The sequence below is a fragment of the Danaus plexippus genome (assembly GCF_018135715.1).
Source record: "Danaus plexippus chromosome 22 unlocalized genomic scaffold, MEX_DaPlex mxdp_33, whole genome shotgun sequence".
NCBI classification, from domain to species: Eukaryota; Metazoa; Arthropoda; class Insecta; order Lepidoptera; family Nymphalidae; genus Danaus; species Danaus plexippus.
This window is the reverse complement of record NW_026869856.1, coordinates 2466164-2484518: the sequence shown is the minus strand read 5'-3', so window position 1 is coordinate 2484518 and position 18355 is coordinate 2466164. Positions and strand designations below refer to the sequence as shown.

The window sequence follows — 18355 nt, the reverse complement described above, 5'->3', positions numbered from 1 at the left end:
TCATTCGCTATCTCTAGATAAATTATTTTTCTCGTATTTTCCGAAAACATGGTTATTTACAAACCAAAAAATTCCGAATCATATGATATTTATTTACATAACATAACATAAACCGCACATTAAATGAATTTCAACAATTTACGTTGCATCAACCCGTCATAGATCCCGTGCGTGTCACTAACATATCTACAGTACCCTATATTGTCAGGTCTTAAATTATTAAAGAGAGTATTCGAAGTATAAGGATCGTACGCTCAGTCGCTTCGTGAGCGGAGTACGCGTGGGCTACTCGCAATTACGACAATAAAAGGCTAATCATCCAATAGAAATATATAATACCAGTGAAAATACTCGCACTTCCTGAACGTTTGACGTTCATTCTATTTTTGAATTTTGCCGCGAAAGTTGAATAATTGGCCAGAAAGCAAATGGTTCTTGTGGACTTCGAAGGACTCAATAAGTTTCTGCTGTCGTAAAATCAAGTTGATATAAGTTTTATTATCACAGTGGATCCCTTTGTAAAGAGGAAGATGAAAATTTTCAAGAAGAAACTCCGTTTTTCGATAGATTATAGTTTCGTGTAGACAATTCGGTTTTGTTGAGTACGTTATAATAAAAAAGTATATCATAATATCAGCAGCGGACATCTTTTCTACTAAAGGTATGTTTTTTTAGTTGCTTTTTAAATATTTTTTTGGCTGAATATATTAAAGATCATCTGAATATATTTTATGATCAAGATTTGGGTAATTTATATTTATATTTTTATTTTTTTCGTTTTATTTCTTTTTATTATTACTATCATTATCTTAATGTAATTTTTTTAATTACGTATTACCGCAGATGTTTTTTTTTGCCTCCTTCATTCTATTCATGAACTATTTATTTTTCCTTATTTGCCTATACTATTATATAAAGCATTTAGATAATTCATGACTGCATTGTTTTATTGAAATGTTATAATATTTCACAACTATTATTGAATTCGTATATGATTTTAATTTCCACGGTAGCAATATATAGAAATCCTCTTGAGAGGTAAAACCCTAAAATTTATATTTATATTAATTTTTTAATAATAAAATTAGCTTAGTTAGTCCGAAAAATTATAGTTTTATTTTAATATATATTTTTTACGTTGTGTTATAAAACTGTTAATTTTATTATTTTATAAGTTATTCAAGTTATTATTTAACAATAACTCTGACAGTTAATGGAAGTATCGAGAGATGAAAATAACAAAATCCAAAACAAAGCTTTGATACCAGATCCATATCTTTTCAATTTAAAGCTCTTTGTATCGTTTTATTCTTATAATGTGCTTAGGTTCAAAAAACATTTAGGGTTATAAAAATATTATGTCATGTATTACAAAGAGTATTACAAATGGCGTGAAAAAGAAAATTTCTTTTTTTCCCCCAAAAAGCTATTTCACTTATAAGTAATTCGTTATTCGTATAAATGTATATAAAATGTATTATTGTAATAAAGGTGTAGTATTTGAATAGCGGTCCTTGAGGAGGATTTTATCTTATTTGTCATCGAATAGAATGTATTTATATAAGCAGTTATTTGAGTTTATAATATAAATAGGTTTTGTTAATACGATTTTACATTGTCGGGATTATAGTACAATCAGTGACAGACTACTGATCTTTTTGCTACCAATATTATTTACAGATGATACATTTTTAACGTACATTTAAAAATATCTGGATGATTTAATCTAAATTGAGGCATTCAATTATTATTAGAACTGTATTTTTTCTGTATCTTTGCAATCTTTTTGCGATCTTTTGCAATATTACAGTTGCGATGAACCAAATTTTTGATCCACATTTAATAACGCTACCATAACGCTTTATAATATCAACGCTTTTGACATATTAATACTTTTTAGATTCACGACTATCGGTACTAGGGGATAAAGGACATTTTTTCTTACATCTAAAGACAATGTATGTTTAAGCCGTGTCCTGGCTGTTTTGTTAGTGACAGTTGTGACAGAATAGACTTTTTTTTTGTACGCTTATTGAACACAATATTTAAAGCATATAAATGAAATTCAATAGACCTAAGGTTAACTTCTATTGAGATAAATTAGACACGGCGTTTATTAGATCAAACTTGGGCATATAAACATGGATAATGTTACTTGATATTAATTTTATAAACATTCTTCATAAAGAATGTTAGCCCTTTCATATTATATTAGATTTATTTTCTTTAAGGGTAACAAAATAATCTGTGTTTTAAAAGTTCCTTATGATATTAGAAAAGTCCACAGTCTCAATTTGTTTTAGGAAATATTTGAAATTTATCGAGAAAACAATTTATAAGGCATACAGATCTGAATTCTCCTCTTGTTATTTTAAAAAGCATAGATATAAAGTTAATTTATGATATTAGTATAACTTTAAACATAGTCAAATTTGGCTGATTTCATGACAAAACTAAATGCAGATGGAATTCGCACAAGATATTCCGCACACATTGAACTGGAAGGTAATAATAATACTTATAAAATATATCATTGCTACAACTATTCTGGATTAAAGTGCACTTGAGTTTTCTGCTAATAAAAGATTAGAAACAATTTGTAAAATCATACTTATATCTTTAGAATTTGTTTACTTATCTTATAAGCAAAAATTAGTTCACGGGTTTTTGCATATCATTTTCTGAATATTAGTGTGGCCTTTATATAAAGGTATTATATTAGTTTTCAAATTTAGGGGTAGTTGGAAGAAATACCCTGCAGATATAATTAGTATAACTCACAAAGGAATAGGAAATAGGTTTAATCGGAAAGTAATCTGACCTAATGTTAACAAAATCGCTGTCATTGGAAAAAAACTTATAAACTTTGATAGCAAGACCTTCAGACTTCATTTTAAGCGTTTGTATTCTCTAGGAAACTTATGGACTCAACATTATGTTCAATGTTTAAATTTCAAGTAAATTTTTAATCATGCTTACAATATTGAAAATATTCCTTCTACAATTTCGTTAAGTTTGTTAATTTTTTGAACTATTATTATTATATTTTAAAATGTGGATTCACGCTATCGTTTAGCCTTTTCCTCGCTTAAGGTTTCAGACAGATTGGAGTGCTTGTGGTTACAAGCTATCGTATTGTGAAGCTAAGGTTCTTAATTGATTTATTTGTATTTGTGATACAACAATAATTCAACCAGAACAGATAATTTTTATTGAATAATGAAACATTAAGGTCATATTTTATTAACAAATGCTTAGGGTTTCGTTAAAAATAATTAGTATTTAGTTTTTTTAATCTTTTATAATGCCTTACATGTAGTAATTAATTATTTTTTTTTATAAATAATTCAGTAGGTACCTGTGCTGAAATACAATATTAAATGATCAAACTACTTGCACGAGCACAGACTTAGACAATGGCTTATAAATGTATATTAAATCTTTAAAAAAATACTTATATCATTAAATTAAGCTTAAAATTAAAATATTAAATTAAGCGTTAATCTCTTTTTTTGTTTTAAAAAGTTTACAAGTCTCACTTACTAGTTTACTAGACAGTTTTTCAAAGAAAGACAATTGTTGTATTTCACAGATCTTAAAGTTTCTAGCTCCCCAATTCAGAATGGATAACTTTTGTCATTGGAGAAATAGTAGTTAAATTCTCAGTTTTTCCTACTATTTCATGCAGAATCTACAAGCATTGTCTGGTACTCCTACAACAATTAATTTGATTAACGGACAATAGTTTATTCCTTCATGAAATACCTAGCAATTGTTTCTTTGAAAATGACGTCACAGCGTAGATAATATTTTAATCTCTTCCTCTGTTTTGTTATTCTCTAACTAGGATTCACTAGAATTCAAAGTGACTTTACGCTTTGTCTGTTCTTAATTACAAAGTTAAGCATCTTCCAGTTATTGTAGTGAAGGAAATTATCGTATTCTTTGTTAATAAATGGACATACATTAAACAAATATATATATATATATATATGACAGTAGGTGTGTAATAAATATAAAAAAAATATTATTGAAATAGATTCGTCAAACGTCCAAAAAAATACCCAAAAAAAGCACAATAACTTTTGCAGTGTGATTTAATTTAGTGTTAAAAACCGAAAATGGAAATATTTTAAACCCGACTAAGATACATAATTCAGACAAAAAAACCTTGAGAAAAATATCCAAATTTGAAAGGAGATAACCAATTTAAAGATTGAAATCAACTTTTTTTTTATTAATATCTGAAAAAAGGTTATATGAAGCTATGTACATGTCTGGATTTAAGTGTTACTCATTTACTCTCTTCGTCCCGCTTAGAAACAGTAGATGCTGAAAAACATAATGGTCGTGAATATTTTGAATTCTTATTTCATCACAAACGGTGATCAATTTCAAATTATATAATAATAGTATTTTTATAGGATTTATGTTGCGAACATAAATTATAAATACTGGGAATTTAAATCATTAGTCTAGTAAAGATATATTCAAATCTACAGTTAAATGGGTTATAAGCAACAGCCAAATTTTCCATTTGAATAGTTGAATTTATGGTCTGCCTTATTCTGTCTACGAGTATCTTTTGCATTAACGAAATATATTAAAGTTAAACTAAATAATTTCAGTTTGTTTTATTCTGTTGAGATTCTTGTCCGTTAAATTAATCATTAAATATATTTCTTTGAACTTAATTCTAATTCTTTGAATCTTTTCTCCGTGAAAATCAACAAAAATATATGTGTTATATTGTCTGATTTAAATTTTCCACATAGTCGATAATTTTTGTATTAAAAAGGACGAGTCATATCTCTCAAGCTTTGTAATTATTTAGACTATAAAACATAGGCGTAAAAAAGTTGCAAAGCAGAACAAAAAGAAGACTTCCTTAACCAATTCATATTGTATTTTCTTGTGTTGGAAACTTTTATGTTCTATGGATCAAAATTAAATGTTGATATAATTTGTTCAAAGCTGCAACCTTGTACGTCTGCAATGTTGTATTGAAGTGGTAATTCCTATACCATTAACATTACATTGCTTGCGGTTATACTTAAACAATTTTTAATTAATTAAAATCTTGTGTATTCTATATATATAGAAAACAATACATTTGTCATTACGTTTAATAATACCATCAAATGATTCACCATGAACTTGAATAAGTCATACAATTTTTTTTTGAAACCACAGATCCTTAATTCTTAGGAAAATTCCATTTATGTGTGTTTACGAAAACACTTTTCTTCTTTTTAACTCTATCTACATTTATCACCTTTATAACACCACTTCGTTAATATGTATGTAAAATATACTATTGCGTAGGTTTTCGAAATAAATATCAAGAAAAAAATCCTTACAAATTTGTTAAACTGTTAGAATCCTTTTAAAAAAATATATAGACATTCTAAAATTCCGATACATTTTTTTAGAACGCTATTCTAAAGAATCATGCGATTACAAGTAAATTTTCCTCTTTGAACTCTCCCAATAAAATTGACCCTATACTGAATTACACCTTTATATAGCGTATACGCTTTTTGGACAAAATAAATTTGTCCAGACGGACCAGTAAGTAATTGAATTGACCAATTAGATTTAGCTTTTTATTTTCGAAAGTTCCAATATATTTAATTAGGTAGCCTTTTTTTCAACATTTTTTATAAACGCAGTAAACATAATAACTTTTTTTTTCAAGAAAACTATGAGAAATAAATATTATTAATGAAAATTTATGTATATCTTTTTTTAATGATCATTTATACTCAAATTTCTAGTACTGGCTGGTTACAGAATTTTCGAATTCATATATTTAAAATTAAAAATTATGATTAAAAAAGCTAGTGATGAGTTCTGGATATAGCAATAGATAATATTGGAAAAATAATTGTATCAGGCACAAATAATAATATTCTCATTAATTATATAACAGAATAAGTTACTCTCAGAGTCAATAAATATCACAGGCTTATCATAATCAGTATCTTTCGATGTCGCTAATATCAAACGTAATGCTCTGTATTAACTCGGCAAATTTTGTTTTCTATCATTCAAACTTTCTCAATATAGAGTAAGTTTATCACGCGTTCAGACTGCTTATGGCTGTTTAGTTTTTGGGGTTCCTTTTTCAGGTTTAAATATATAGAATTTTTCTTATTAAAACTTTCCTTATTTGAGAATATGGTTCATTAATATTGGGCAAAAATATAATGTTTACAATCAAATAATATAGAACAGTGATATCCTCTTTTAAAATATTGTACATCTGTTACGTGTCATTTTTAGGTACGACTTGTAGTTTACTAACAATAAGTTGAAATTGAACACTGCGCTACGACGACAGGAATTGGAAAAACATTGAAAATCATCATGCAACTATTTATCTATAATCTATAATTTAAATAAAAAGTTACAACTCCCCGATAAAGAAATATATCCATGTTGGTAAAAAAACAAAAAGTTAATAATATTTAAGATGTTTCTCGGATAGCTTTGATCACGGTTGCTAAAAAGTCATCAAAACGTCATGAGCATTATTCGAAAAACTTAGTTTCATTTAAATTATATACGTAATTAGCGGGAACACATATATTACAAATGAACAAATTAAAGTAGTAATTCGTAACAATCTTTGCTTTAACGAAAACATCAATGAAAATATTCATTCATATAAATTTTAATCCAATTTTAGCACGTTTGTAAGGCCATTCAGTTATTCTCCTGTACGCAATCACCGTTTATACCAAGGTGGGCAACAATAAGACAAATTGGTTCAGTGATTGCTTCACAATGTTATCGTAGATGATACAGGAACATATTGTATAACACTTAGCGGTAGCAAAAAATTGTTTGTTGATCGGGTACTTTACGTTATGTCTATTAAGTAATTTATTATCAACTTGAGAGTCTGCTTCAACTCAGTATGCTTATCAGGCTTTAGTTATGTCTGGTTCTATTTAAACTAAATTTAATTTCAATTTATATTAGTGAAATGTTACTGGGAAAAACAGAAAATAGATATCATCTAGCGCATTATCTTAAGTATTTTAAAAATCATGCAAAATTACTACTAATAGAATTAGTCCAACTATGCATCTAAGTGAGTAATGATATTAAATACTATTACCAAAAATGTTAAAGCGAATTTCGGTGGGCACGTCGGCGTTATTCTGATAAATGAGATATTAATAATAATTTATAGCTTCTAAATGTTGTCAATTCCTGCACTAAACATTAATCACTTGAACAAATTCTCAGCAATGAATCTTTGGCCAGACACCCACTCTTAATTCTTCCGTGGGAGTGCGTTGATTGCCGGATAGCATCGTCTCAAGTGTAATACTAGAAATTATACTGAATTTTACTCGTATGCATCATTCCAAAGTCTCCAACAGGTCTTTTTGATATTTTTCTAAAAAAACGAAATGAAATTAAGGCTTTCATGTATTGGGAACATCATTTGAAAACCTTGAACGTGAGAAACGAATATGTAAAAATGTGGCTCCCTATACTATACTAAAAATCAGTTTATTACGCCTCATGATACAAGGTGCCAACGATTCAAACAAATTTTTCTCTAAAGCGTTTTAATCGATTGGTTTTAAATGAATCGCTCTCACATTAAGTCTATTGTATTCCGAATTCCTAAGAATAAAAAAGAAGCCACTTGAATAATATCGATAAAGAGGTTCTATTATCTATTTTATGAACAGATTATTATAATATAATTATTTATTTAAAACATCACCGTTGCTAATTGGTTCAGAGAAAATCTATTTCGATATATGAGCCATCTTAAATTGATAGATTGCAAGGGGAATTACATCGAAACGGATATCCTTATAATATATAATCGATTAAATCTATTTGTCAGTCAGTAGGTATGCCGTCTATACAGTAATATAAGAATGTTGATACTGTCACATCAGATTTAATGCACGTAACAAATAATCATTTGTCATTTGAAATTTTAAATTACTTATTTTAAAGCCACCTACGTGACTGCAAATTAGTTTTGCTGTTCCTTATTAGCACGTATATTGTTATTAGTTAATGTATGCTAAAACATTTAACGCTAATCATACTAAAACGTTGTTTTTCTTGAGTTTTTCATGTTTTTAAAGGACGTTTGTGGAAAAATGTTTTATTAAAGATATTTGAAATTTATTTTATTTGATTGTGACGTCCTGATTGATTATTATATATATGTAAAAAATGTGTATATTACCGAGATCTTTTTATAGGGCATGCCCTTTTGCTTAATGAAAGCTATCTTTTTTTCTGTCTGTCTGTCTAATTGACGTCTAATGATAAACAGGACGTCTTTATATTCCTGAGAACGGAATCTTTCAACTGTCCTAATATTATTAAATGCAAAAGTTAGTGGGAATATTTTATGTATGTAGATATATTTATTTGTTATACATTCATGCAAAAAAAAAAATACTAAATAGGGTTTGATGTAACTTTACAGTGAAGTAGCTTAAGCTTTGGAATACGAATGGGGCATAGGTTATAATTTATCTTGATATTTCATTTGTTTACTCCAGGTTCAAGGCGTAACAGTTGAATCGTGTATGAAATCACTTGATTTAAATAACAGATGGCGCTGTCAGTTGTTTCCTTAATCTATACATTTTTCAATGAGCTTCATTTCGAATTCCATTCAAAATAAAACGCAGGCAAAAACCAGTATTTCATAAATGTTTTTGCAGCTAATTCTATAACAATTACATATTGGGTCCATGTTAAATTTGTGTGGGTTGTGATATGTTATTATGAAATAATTTACTTACTATTCAAAAACATATATATTAAGTATTAAATTAAACATCATTGATTTTCTTAACTTTTATGCTCGTTATTTTACCACCGAAACCGTAAATAATACGGCGTGTAATTTTTTTATACAATATTCTTATACTTATGTATGCTGAAAATTAAGCTTCCATCTCACGGAGTTATTAGTTATAATATGATAAAAAGTAAAAAAAAAATCGACATAATTTAAGTTTTTAATCTTTCATCGAGTGTGATAAAAGAGACACATTTTTTATTACTAGTTTTCATAGGATTTATATGGAAATTGCTTGGAGAATCGAATGAAATAAATACCTTGAACATGCATGTATTATTTATTATTTAATGGTTTTGGTGTCACTTTTCATACATACCACATGTAATAGAAAAAATATTTTAGTACATAATTAGTTTGTACTAATTGTAACTCATTGAAACATTTTAAAACGATTAAGTTAGTTCCGGGAAATAACTCCTGCACTCCGGGCTGGGGTCGGGCTGGTAACCCGGCTCCTGTGTAAGCCTGGCGTCGTCGGGGTGATCCTAATTGCCGGGATCGCCCCCTTTCTCCGAGGGAGTAAGTCCGGTCTTTGTCAGGACCGGCCAGTCGCTGGTGTGCCCTGTCGCTGACAGATCCGGGGTGCACTAACATAGCGGCCGATGGCTTTCGCAGTGGTTTTTGTGAGTAGGGGCCTGCCCAGGCCGAGTCTCACACATCCTCTCCGGCCCCACCAAGGCCGGTTAGACGGCTCGTAAAAAGAGTTTCCCTGCGTCATCAAAAAAAAAATAGTTCCGTGAAATAAGCATTTCTGTACTTCACACGCTGTAGAGTAACTGTAAATAGTTTCAGTATTAAATTTATATTGCAGTTAACTTTTTTGTAAAAAAGATTTTTTTATAATAATAAAAGACTTACATTTGTTAGTTTCTGTAGTTTTCATACTTGACATAATATATACATACATGCTATCAAGATCCTGGCTGCCTCTGTCTAATACAATGAAAACACAGATGCATAATTTCAGGTAGTTAGTGCATATTTATGTCAATACTATACATATATATATACAGAAAAACGTTTACATATGGCAACATTAAGATTAACGTTACAAATAACGTGATGTTATTCAAAGATATGTCATACTTTACCAGTAAATAAGTGTATTTAAACACAACTTATAAATCATAATATGTGCTCATAAATAAACATCATTTCAATAGAAGATGTTTAAAAATTTATTCAATTTCAACTACATCAATTTGCTTAAGGAAATAAACGGAGAACATGAGTTCTGTATGGGTATTTACAGTGCAAGCAACAGAGTCTACAAAGTATGTAATATCCGAGACATTTAAAGGTTATAGCTTGTCAAAGTTGTCCCAATATAAATACAGGTTTAAGTTAAAGTAAATTTGTTTGTCATGAAATATTTAGATGGATTTAAAAACATGTTTGTATAGTTTTAACTATTTTATATATAAAAAAAAACGACTGAACGGTTCTTAAATATTAATCAATCAAAGTGCACAGACTAAAAGACTCTTGTTACCAAGCAAGAGATGCTGCTATCGCTATATAAATCTAAATAGAGTGTAAAAGTTATTTAATTGCGATAAATTATTAGGATCATTTTATGTAAGATTAAAATTTCCATGTAACTAGCCATATACAAAGCGAACGTTACTTAAATTGGTTGCTTAAAGTTGATAAAACAATTGCTATTGGTACGTTCCAACTCTTTACAACGTTCATAGACATACAGATATATTTTTAAATTAGTTTTAGAATATCTTAGGATATTTTTAATTTATTAAACCCACACTGCAAGCTGTAAAATCTCTTTACATTTAGTCTTAAATTTTTGCTACTAAATTAACGAGAATTTTGTACATAATGGAAGTTTTACGTGGAACATTGATAGTAGTGGTTATATGAATATAAGTACAACTTAGCTTTCAGAAAAAAGGTAACAAAAATTCGGTCTAAGAGATTGGAATAATAAATTTCTTTTAATATTTTTCTTTCTACTCTTAAATTTTTCTAACAAGATTTATGATGTTATCAAGCCAAAATTACGTTAGATAAAACAAGCGATAAACCTGTTATCATCACGGAAAATATGTACAACATTGAAGGGAATCCTTGGGTGGAATAAATATGACATACTAGAATTTAACACACGTACTAAAATTATAAGAATATTGTAGAAACTGACATTAAAACTGTTATGATAAATATCAATGAATCACTAAAGAAATACATTCCCTATTTGTCGTCTATGCTGTTTTTAAAAATGTAATAGAAAATCCGTTTTGTTCATAATCTTAAAAAATACCCATTTCAAGTTATATTACATAAAACAGAACACAATCAAATTTTAACAAGCCAGTTATCTCATAATCTCGGGGGCGCGTGACGTAAGTGACGTCATAATTCAGACATTGTTTACCCGGCGGGGTTTTGCTGGCTTATTTGTTCCAATTAATCTGTGATCCGCTTATACAAGCCGTGATATATATTTGATGAGCAAAAATGATCTCTAACATCAGTAATTAAGGTCGTTGGTAGCGGCGAACAAAAGTTTGCGGTCACGAGACTTCGATGAGAATCGGAGATTGAGAATTTATTGTTTAAAGCGTATGGAATAAAGTCGATGTGACTATTTACATATAGGGCCTTTTGTTTCTTGTTGTAAAAAACAATGCCGTTCTGAAATAGGCAGTAAATATAGAAAAATAAAGAAAATAACATAATGTACTTGAATAAAATAATATCCTAGCAAGTTTCAAAGCCTTAAATCTAGATCTATATGTATGTTTATAGCTATATGTTTTCCATTAAAGATCATTAAATGTCCTAATTGATTGATGTTGTTTTAAAATCTGTTGATTTAAAACTAATTGAATTAATAATAAAACGAATTAAAAATAAATAATTGAAATGTTTTTGTATTAAATCACTATCTTTATTCAACCATCGAAGAAAGTCAATTAATATTTTTAACGACTGTATATAAAGATGCAATGAAATAAAAGACACTTTACAGTCCAATTGTCTTTCTTTATGTTATTAGTGTATTTGTCTTTTATCGAGTAATTAATATAATACGTATTTATGTTATAATTTTTGCTCATTTATCATTATCAATAATTAGTTTCCTGATGTTCCGAATCCTGGATATGAGGATAAACGAACTGCTCTAACTCCTGCATACCTTGTTGCATATTTATTACTGCTTAATACAACAATGTCATGCATATGCACACGCTCATTCAGCACCATGCAAACATTCAAAGTTGAGAAGCTTGGAGAATTTATTTTATCGTGTCCCATAAACAGATAGATGGGTTTTAAGAAATTTATGGACAAACATATATATACCTACCAGCAAAATTCCAATTAAGATGTGAGTGTATATTAAAACCTCGAAGTACTTGCAGTTGAAGTCGGTTAATTAGATTATTTGAAAGAAAGTCGCAACATATTAATAAACGTACAGCTCAAGTTAAATAAAATCTCCCAAAAAGCGATAATCGCCCTCGTTATAAAAGTCCGTTTTTTCAAGCTCCGACAAAACCTTTACCGGATTTGCATAAAAAGATTCGGTCCTAAAACATCACGACTTGCTAAAGAAATAAAGATCAGCTGAGTTTTATCTAAAACGTAGCAAGATGACTTAATTTAACTTCCTCTTTCTAAACGTACCTCTTATATATTTTCTTCTGATGACTCATAGTATAATTATTACACTATAATATATCTTGTGGGGATTTTAAAATCATTTATTACATACCAAACTCTTGTGTATGTGACTCTATGTGTATAATTGTTTTAGTTTCTGAGTCTCTATGATATAATGATATCATTATGATATCATTACGTATTTACCTGTTATATTTATTTACATATTATTCTCGATAAGTCCTGAATCGTAAGAGGAATGTTAAAATAATAGTTTTATTATAAAAAGGAGATATTTAATTATATTTAAAGTACATTGACCCCAATCCTTTTAGTAAAAACCCAGACCGTTATATTTGGATTGATTTTAAAATATTTTAAATGTTTTTTATGGTCTTAATATTTTCTGTTTGTCTTCAGCTGTTAATATAATTTATTTATTTTATGTAAGTCTTGATTTTAATTTGGTTTTATAGAATTAATATCAATATGATTAAATCTATTACAAAAATATGTTTTCTAATTAAATTGTGGAAATTATAATTAACAGAACCGTGTTACGTTAAGGTATGAACAAATTCACAAAATATATTATATATAATTGAAAAAAATCACTGGTTTATAATGGAGATGTTCCAAGGTTTTTTTCGGAAGCCTAGTTTAAACATACTTCGAGACCAGTATTAAATTGTGGCTGAATAAGTTGTATTACTTGAATATAATTATATTGTGAGCAAAGTCTATGTCTAGTCTCTAAAATGCTTTACCGAAATGTCGCTGTAGTTTTACGCAAATAGTTTGAAAGCTCACATCTAAACTTAGATCGCTATCTCGCAAAAAAATCTCTCTAATTTAATATAAAAATTCGTGATAAATAATGACGCTAACATAATTAAAGCGTTCTAAAAATTGTAACGTGTTGTTGAATAGCAATTTTTCAGTACACTATTTAACATAACGTGCAATAGTCCGTAAGTTTTGTAAATCGTTATAAAAACAAGTAAGTTGAAGATTTTTAAATCGCCAAATAAAAATCAAATAAAATATATAAAATCCAATAGAATTGTGAGTCGGAAACATAATTTTTGATTTTCTTTTCGGCTTTCGTGATTATTGTGACTAACAATAACTTACGCAGCGTCGTGATTTTTGATTCGTGATTTGATACAGCTTTCGATGGGTGTAATAAAATACATTATATCTTAAATTTTGGTCGTAATTAGTTACGGATACAAGTTCGCAAATACACATCTATTATCGTACCGCAGATAAAAAAGACGATCAAACAATGGAAACAATTCAGCGGGTTTTTATAGAATCATAAAAATACCGGTTCTCTGTCAATGGTCATTGGAATTTTTAAGGAAAACCAAGTCACGTGTTTTTTAAATATAAACTATGTGATGATGTTCGCGTCACGTGCTTCAAACATTATCAACTTAATAAAGTAACCAGTAACTTCATGAATACGAGATATATTTTACAGAAACTTTTGTTGAATGCTCTCTTGAAACATTAAATATTATTTGTAATTTTTTTGTTATACTTAATAAGTTATGAATAAAACTAATAAAAGTCTGAATTTCTTTCAATACAGTTTATTGGTAACTGTGCCTTCCTTAATATTTGTTTGACTTAACCAATTGTGGCTACATGATGTATATCTTGACAATATTACAGATAAAGGGGATTTCCTTTATGGTGACAAATAATAGCTATTAAATTTTATATTATCATGGATCTTAGTTATTGAATAGAATATGACAAGTTTCTCACAACCTTAGTCATGTTTGACACTTTAAAGACAAGAAAAAAGCAAATAGACTCAAAGACTTACCACATTATTGGTACTTATTACGCATTAAACCGCAATTATGCAATATATATTACTATTAAATACTGAAAATTAACCTTCATTTTACACCTAGATAAAAATATTGCATTAAAATACAATGTATATGTATTACATAATATCCGAGCTCTTTTCGTTACTTGACTCAACTTAATTTACATAGCGAATAAAGTAGCATGCACACCAACGATAAATAAACACTTAAAATTACTTTGTCATATTGCAATTAATGTAATGTATTAAATAATATAATAAATATATATAATGTTACATTTATTACTATAATATAAATATATCAAACTAATATTTAAGTAATTAGTTGTATAGAATTAATATTTTTTGTATATAACTATTGTCAATCAGAATGTAAGAATTAATTGAAATTTTAAATTTAAATGTATATTGTGTTTACGTCCTAAGAACGTCATATCCTATATCACACGAGACATAATCTTGGCGCCGAAAGTTTCAACACGGCGACAATTTTCAAGTGTAAATCTTAAACAGAAATTTTAATTACTATTTCATAAAGTCTCGGTACATTTAATCCGTGTGAATATTCTGGATTATGTGCTCTGTATTTCCTTTTGTAAATTAATAATATTTTTTTTTGTGTGTCACGGACGCGACTTAATGACAGCGCATTATTCAATTTATATTTTTCTTATATATATTTTGTGATAAGTTCTATTGAAGGAAGAGAAAAATAATTGGTTTTCGTTAATATAAAAGTTTGAGTGATGAAATAAGTTTTACAAATATAAATATATATATATATATATATATATATATATAAATAAATAGGTTTTACAAATGTTATATACATTTTATAAGATTCTATTTCGAAAATTTGGCGTTAGATTTGAAAAAGAAAACATAATTCTACAGTATTATTTTAATTTTTTATATTCTAATTTTCAGTCAGACCTAAAAACTTTACAGTACGTTAAATAATTGATATAAAGTAAGAGGATAAGTGCTTTGGATCCAACAATAAGAGGACCAATTGTGCATATCCTATAAATTAGTTTACTACAAATAAAAACTATATTAAATTCATAAACATTTAAATTGTTATTAAAAAACGCTTTGATAATGACGAATGAATGATACTTAAAATCTTTTACGACTTCTGTTAATTATAATTCTGTAATTATCCTTGGATTTTATTAGTACCTATAATATAATTTATTGAAAATAATTGTTTATTTATTTTGTGTTAATTGAAATTATTTTATTATATTTTCGTGTATTTCAAAATTAAAACTTATCTTTGTGATATATTGTTACTAAAAACAAAAAAAAAATACGTTCTAATTATCGGTCTAGGGGTAAAAATTAAGTAAAGGTATGATAAGACAAAATTTATCTTCGTAACAGTTTGTTTTAAGAGATGCGTACTTTTGTGGAGATATATGTGTCTTTGGTGTTTTTACGGAGTAAGTTACTTACGGTCTAATGGAGATAAAGGTCTCCTGAAACTTAAAGAATCCACGCAGATTCATATAATTCTCCGGCTGTGAGCACTAAATATACAAAAGCTGTTATAATTTTAAAATCTAAAGCATACTTTTCTTGGTCGAAAGAAAATAAATGTAATAAATAGACACAAAGGTTTCTGATTTGTAAAGAATGATATTATTTTCATTCAATTTCAAACTTTTATATTACGAGTATTATAGGGGCTGTATTTTTATAGGGGTTTACATACTGAGTGGACGAATAAGTTTTTTTTGAAACTTGGATGAATCTTTACAATAGAAATGATAAAAAAATATATATTATCATAATGTATGTAAAGGAATTTCAATTATATGATTAAATTTTTAATTACATGTAGGTTATTTATATAAAATAATTAAATATTCATTAAAATATCTATTGCTTTATTGGAAACTGTAAATATTTTGTCAGGATCGCCTTCAAGGTACATACGCGTATGCGTTTTAATAGGAGTATGCTTTTATAAGCGATTAATTTAAGGCACAAGAATAAAATTTAAGTAAAAAATATAACGTAACGTAATAGCGTTGTCGTGATTTCATTTTATTTAAATATATACAATGCTTAATTGATTGTCTCGTATACATGACATGACAGCTTAATTGGTAAAGCGACTGGAACATGGTATCCCGGAAGTTGTGAATTCGAATCCTGTTCGCGGTACTTTATACATAATTCTGGGTTTGCAGTTTGTACATTATGAGATGAGTGTCGGTCGAGGATACTCTTCAACGCTTAATATCAGATATTTTGTGTTTCCGCTTCATTAATTTGTATTGATAAGAACTTTACAGATAGATTAGAAGGTGACTGTCATTAGGGGTCTGATGGTGAAGACGAAGGATAGTGCAGGGAACTCCTTGACGGTTTACAGTTACCTTGTGTTTGGACTTATTTCACTTATATTGATGAGAACTTTGTACCTTTATGGATTATAATGAAAGTCCGCCGTATATTTAATGATGGAGACCATTGACAGTCGAGGGATTTCCTCAACAACTTACAGCACTAAAGTTTAACACAGCACAACAATTACCTATTCGTCTGATGAGTCAATCTATGAATTAAAGTTGAATAATCGCGTCATCTCTAGCAATGCTCTTTCGTCGTGTGGTCTACTCCATAATTTATTTGCATCTAAGTCAGACAACGCCATACCGTCCAAGGTTTTGATACGACTCAGAAAAACATACACCTGTTCGTTGGCAAAATTTTTCTTGCCTAGATCAATGACAGCTTTTTCTAGTTTAGTTCCCTATAGTTCGTGGACCGTAACTACCCATCATAAAATTAAACGTTACATTCAGCGCTCGACATCTCCGTCCTTTAGTTGCCTGAACTGTTACAACAGTAGGAGTTATCGGTACTGTCATTTTCATCTTTAGTTCTACTTCCAATCGTATCATCATCAAATGGAACTAACACACTTTCCGATAATTCCCCTTCTTCAATTGGTTCTCTCCGAAGAGCAGGCTATTTCATTTTTTTTTACAATACCCATTGCTTCGTTTATAAGGCCATTTGAAACCGACACATTCGCCTTAGCAGAACGCGAGATTCTTGAGCTAACTTTAACGTTCATAATAAACCTCCACAGTTGTTTACATCCCTCAGTATTACGTTGGGCGACAGTGTTTTTCCATAAGTGGGTACCTCACGAGACTCGTCTACAGTCATTATTGTATAAACTTTATGAACTTAAGAATTTGCTGCTGTCATTAAATCATTATAATCGTGAACTTGTCAATCTTCAACTTTTTTAATGTTGATTAAAAATCTATTAAGAGCAATCTTTTAAATTGGGGAAAAGGATTTTCGCTGTCGTCACTTACTAAATGACCATTATAAATAGGTTACTTGTTACCGTTGTTATAAAAGTTCTGTAGCCGTTAAATAATCGGAGTTTGAATCGTCGGTGTTAGGTGCCGGTCGAGCTGCTATGCAATCACAATAATATTTGTCACCTATAATCAAATTGTAGTCAATATCACTTTAGCACAATGAGTTTGGATCAAGTAGATGAAATGCCACACAAGAAACTGTTGTAATAGCAGTAAATTTTCTGTCCTCAGATTCGGAACTAAATCTTGCATCACCCTGATGATATGAAACATGCAAAATACTTGTATTGTTATTTAATTGCTTAAAATGTTCAATATTTCTAATTGTTCTCGTTATTGCGTCTGTTTCTTCTTCATGATTCGGTAGTTCACCGGCTACCTGTATTGATTCCGAAATATCAATTGCATTGCTGAAATAAGTTCGAACATCCCTATAAAGAACATTGTTACCCATTAACCAACTTAATGCAATTTTTAATTTATCAGTATCAACTACTTATTCTTTAAACTTTGAAAGTTTTCTAGACTTTCTACAATAAGTATTAGTCCAGCCTGGTTTGGGTGAAGTGGTAGTTGTTCAGCTAACTCTACGACATCTTTGGCAAATAAGACTACTTGGCCTTTACACCAATTTTGGCTAAATTGATTCTGCAATTTTATTATTCTAATAAATGGTAC

The 18355-nt window shown here is 28.8% G+C and overlaps 1 protein-coding gene across 1 annotated transcript in view; it reads left to right on the top strand.

Annotated features, from left to right (window-relative positions):
* Positions 1 to 247: 247 nt before the first annotated feature.
* The window catches only part of LOC116773398 (uncharacterized), a 38072-nt gene continuing 19964 nt past the window's right edge, over positions 248 to 18355 (top strand). The window contains exon 1 of the mRNA XM_061528840.1: positions 248 to 661. The gene's annotated coding sequence lies outside the window, so the exon portion shown is untranslated. The remainder of the gene's footprint in view (positions 662 to 18355) is intronic.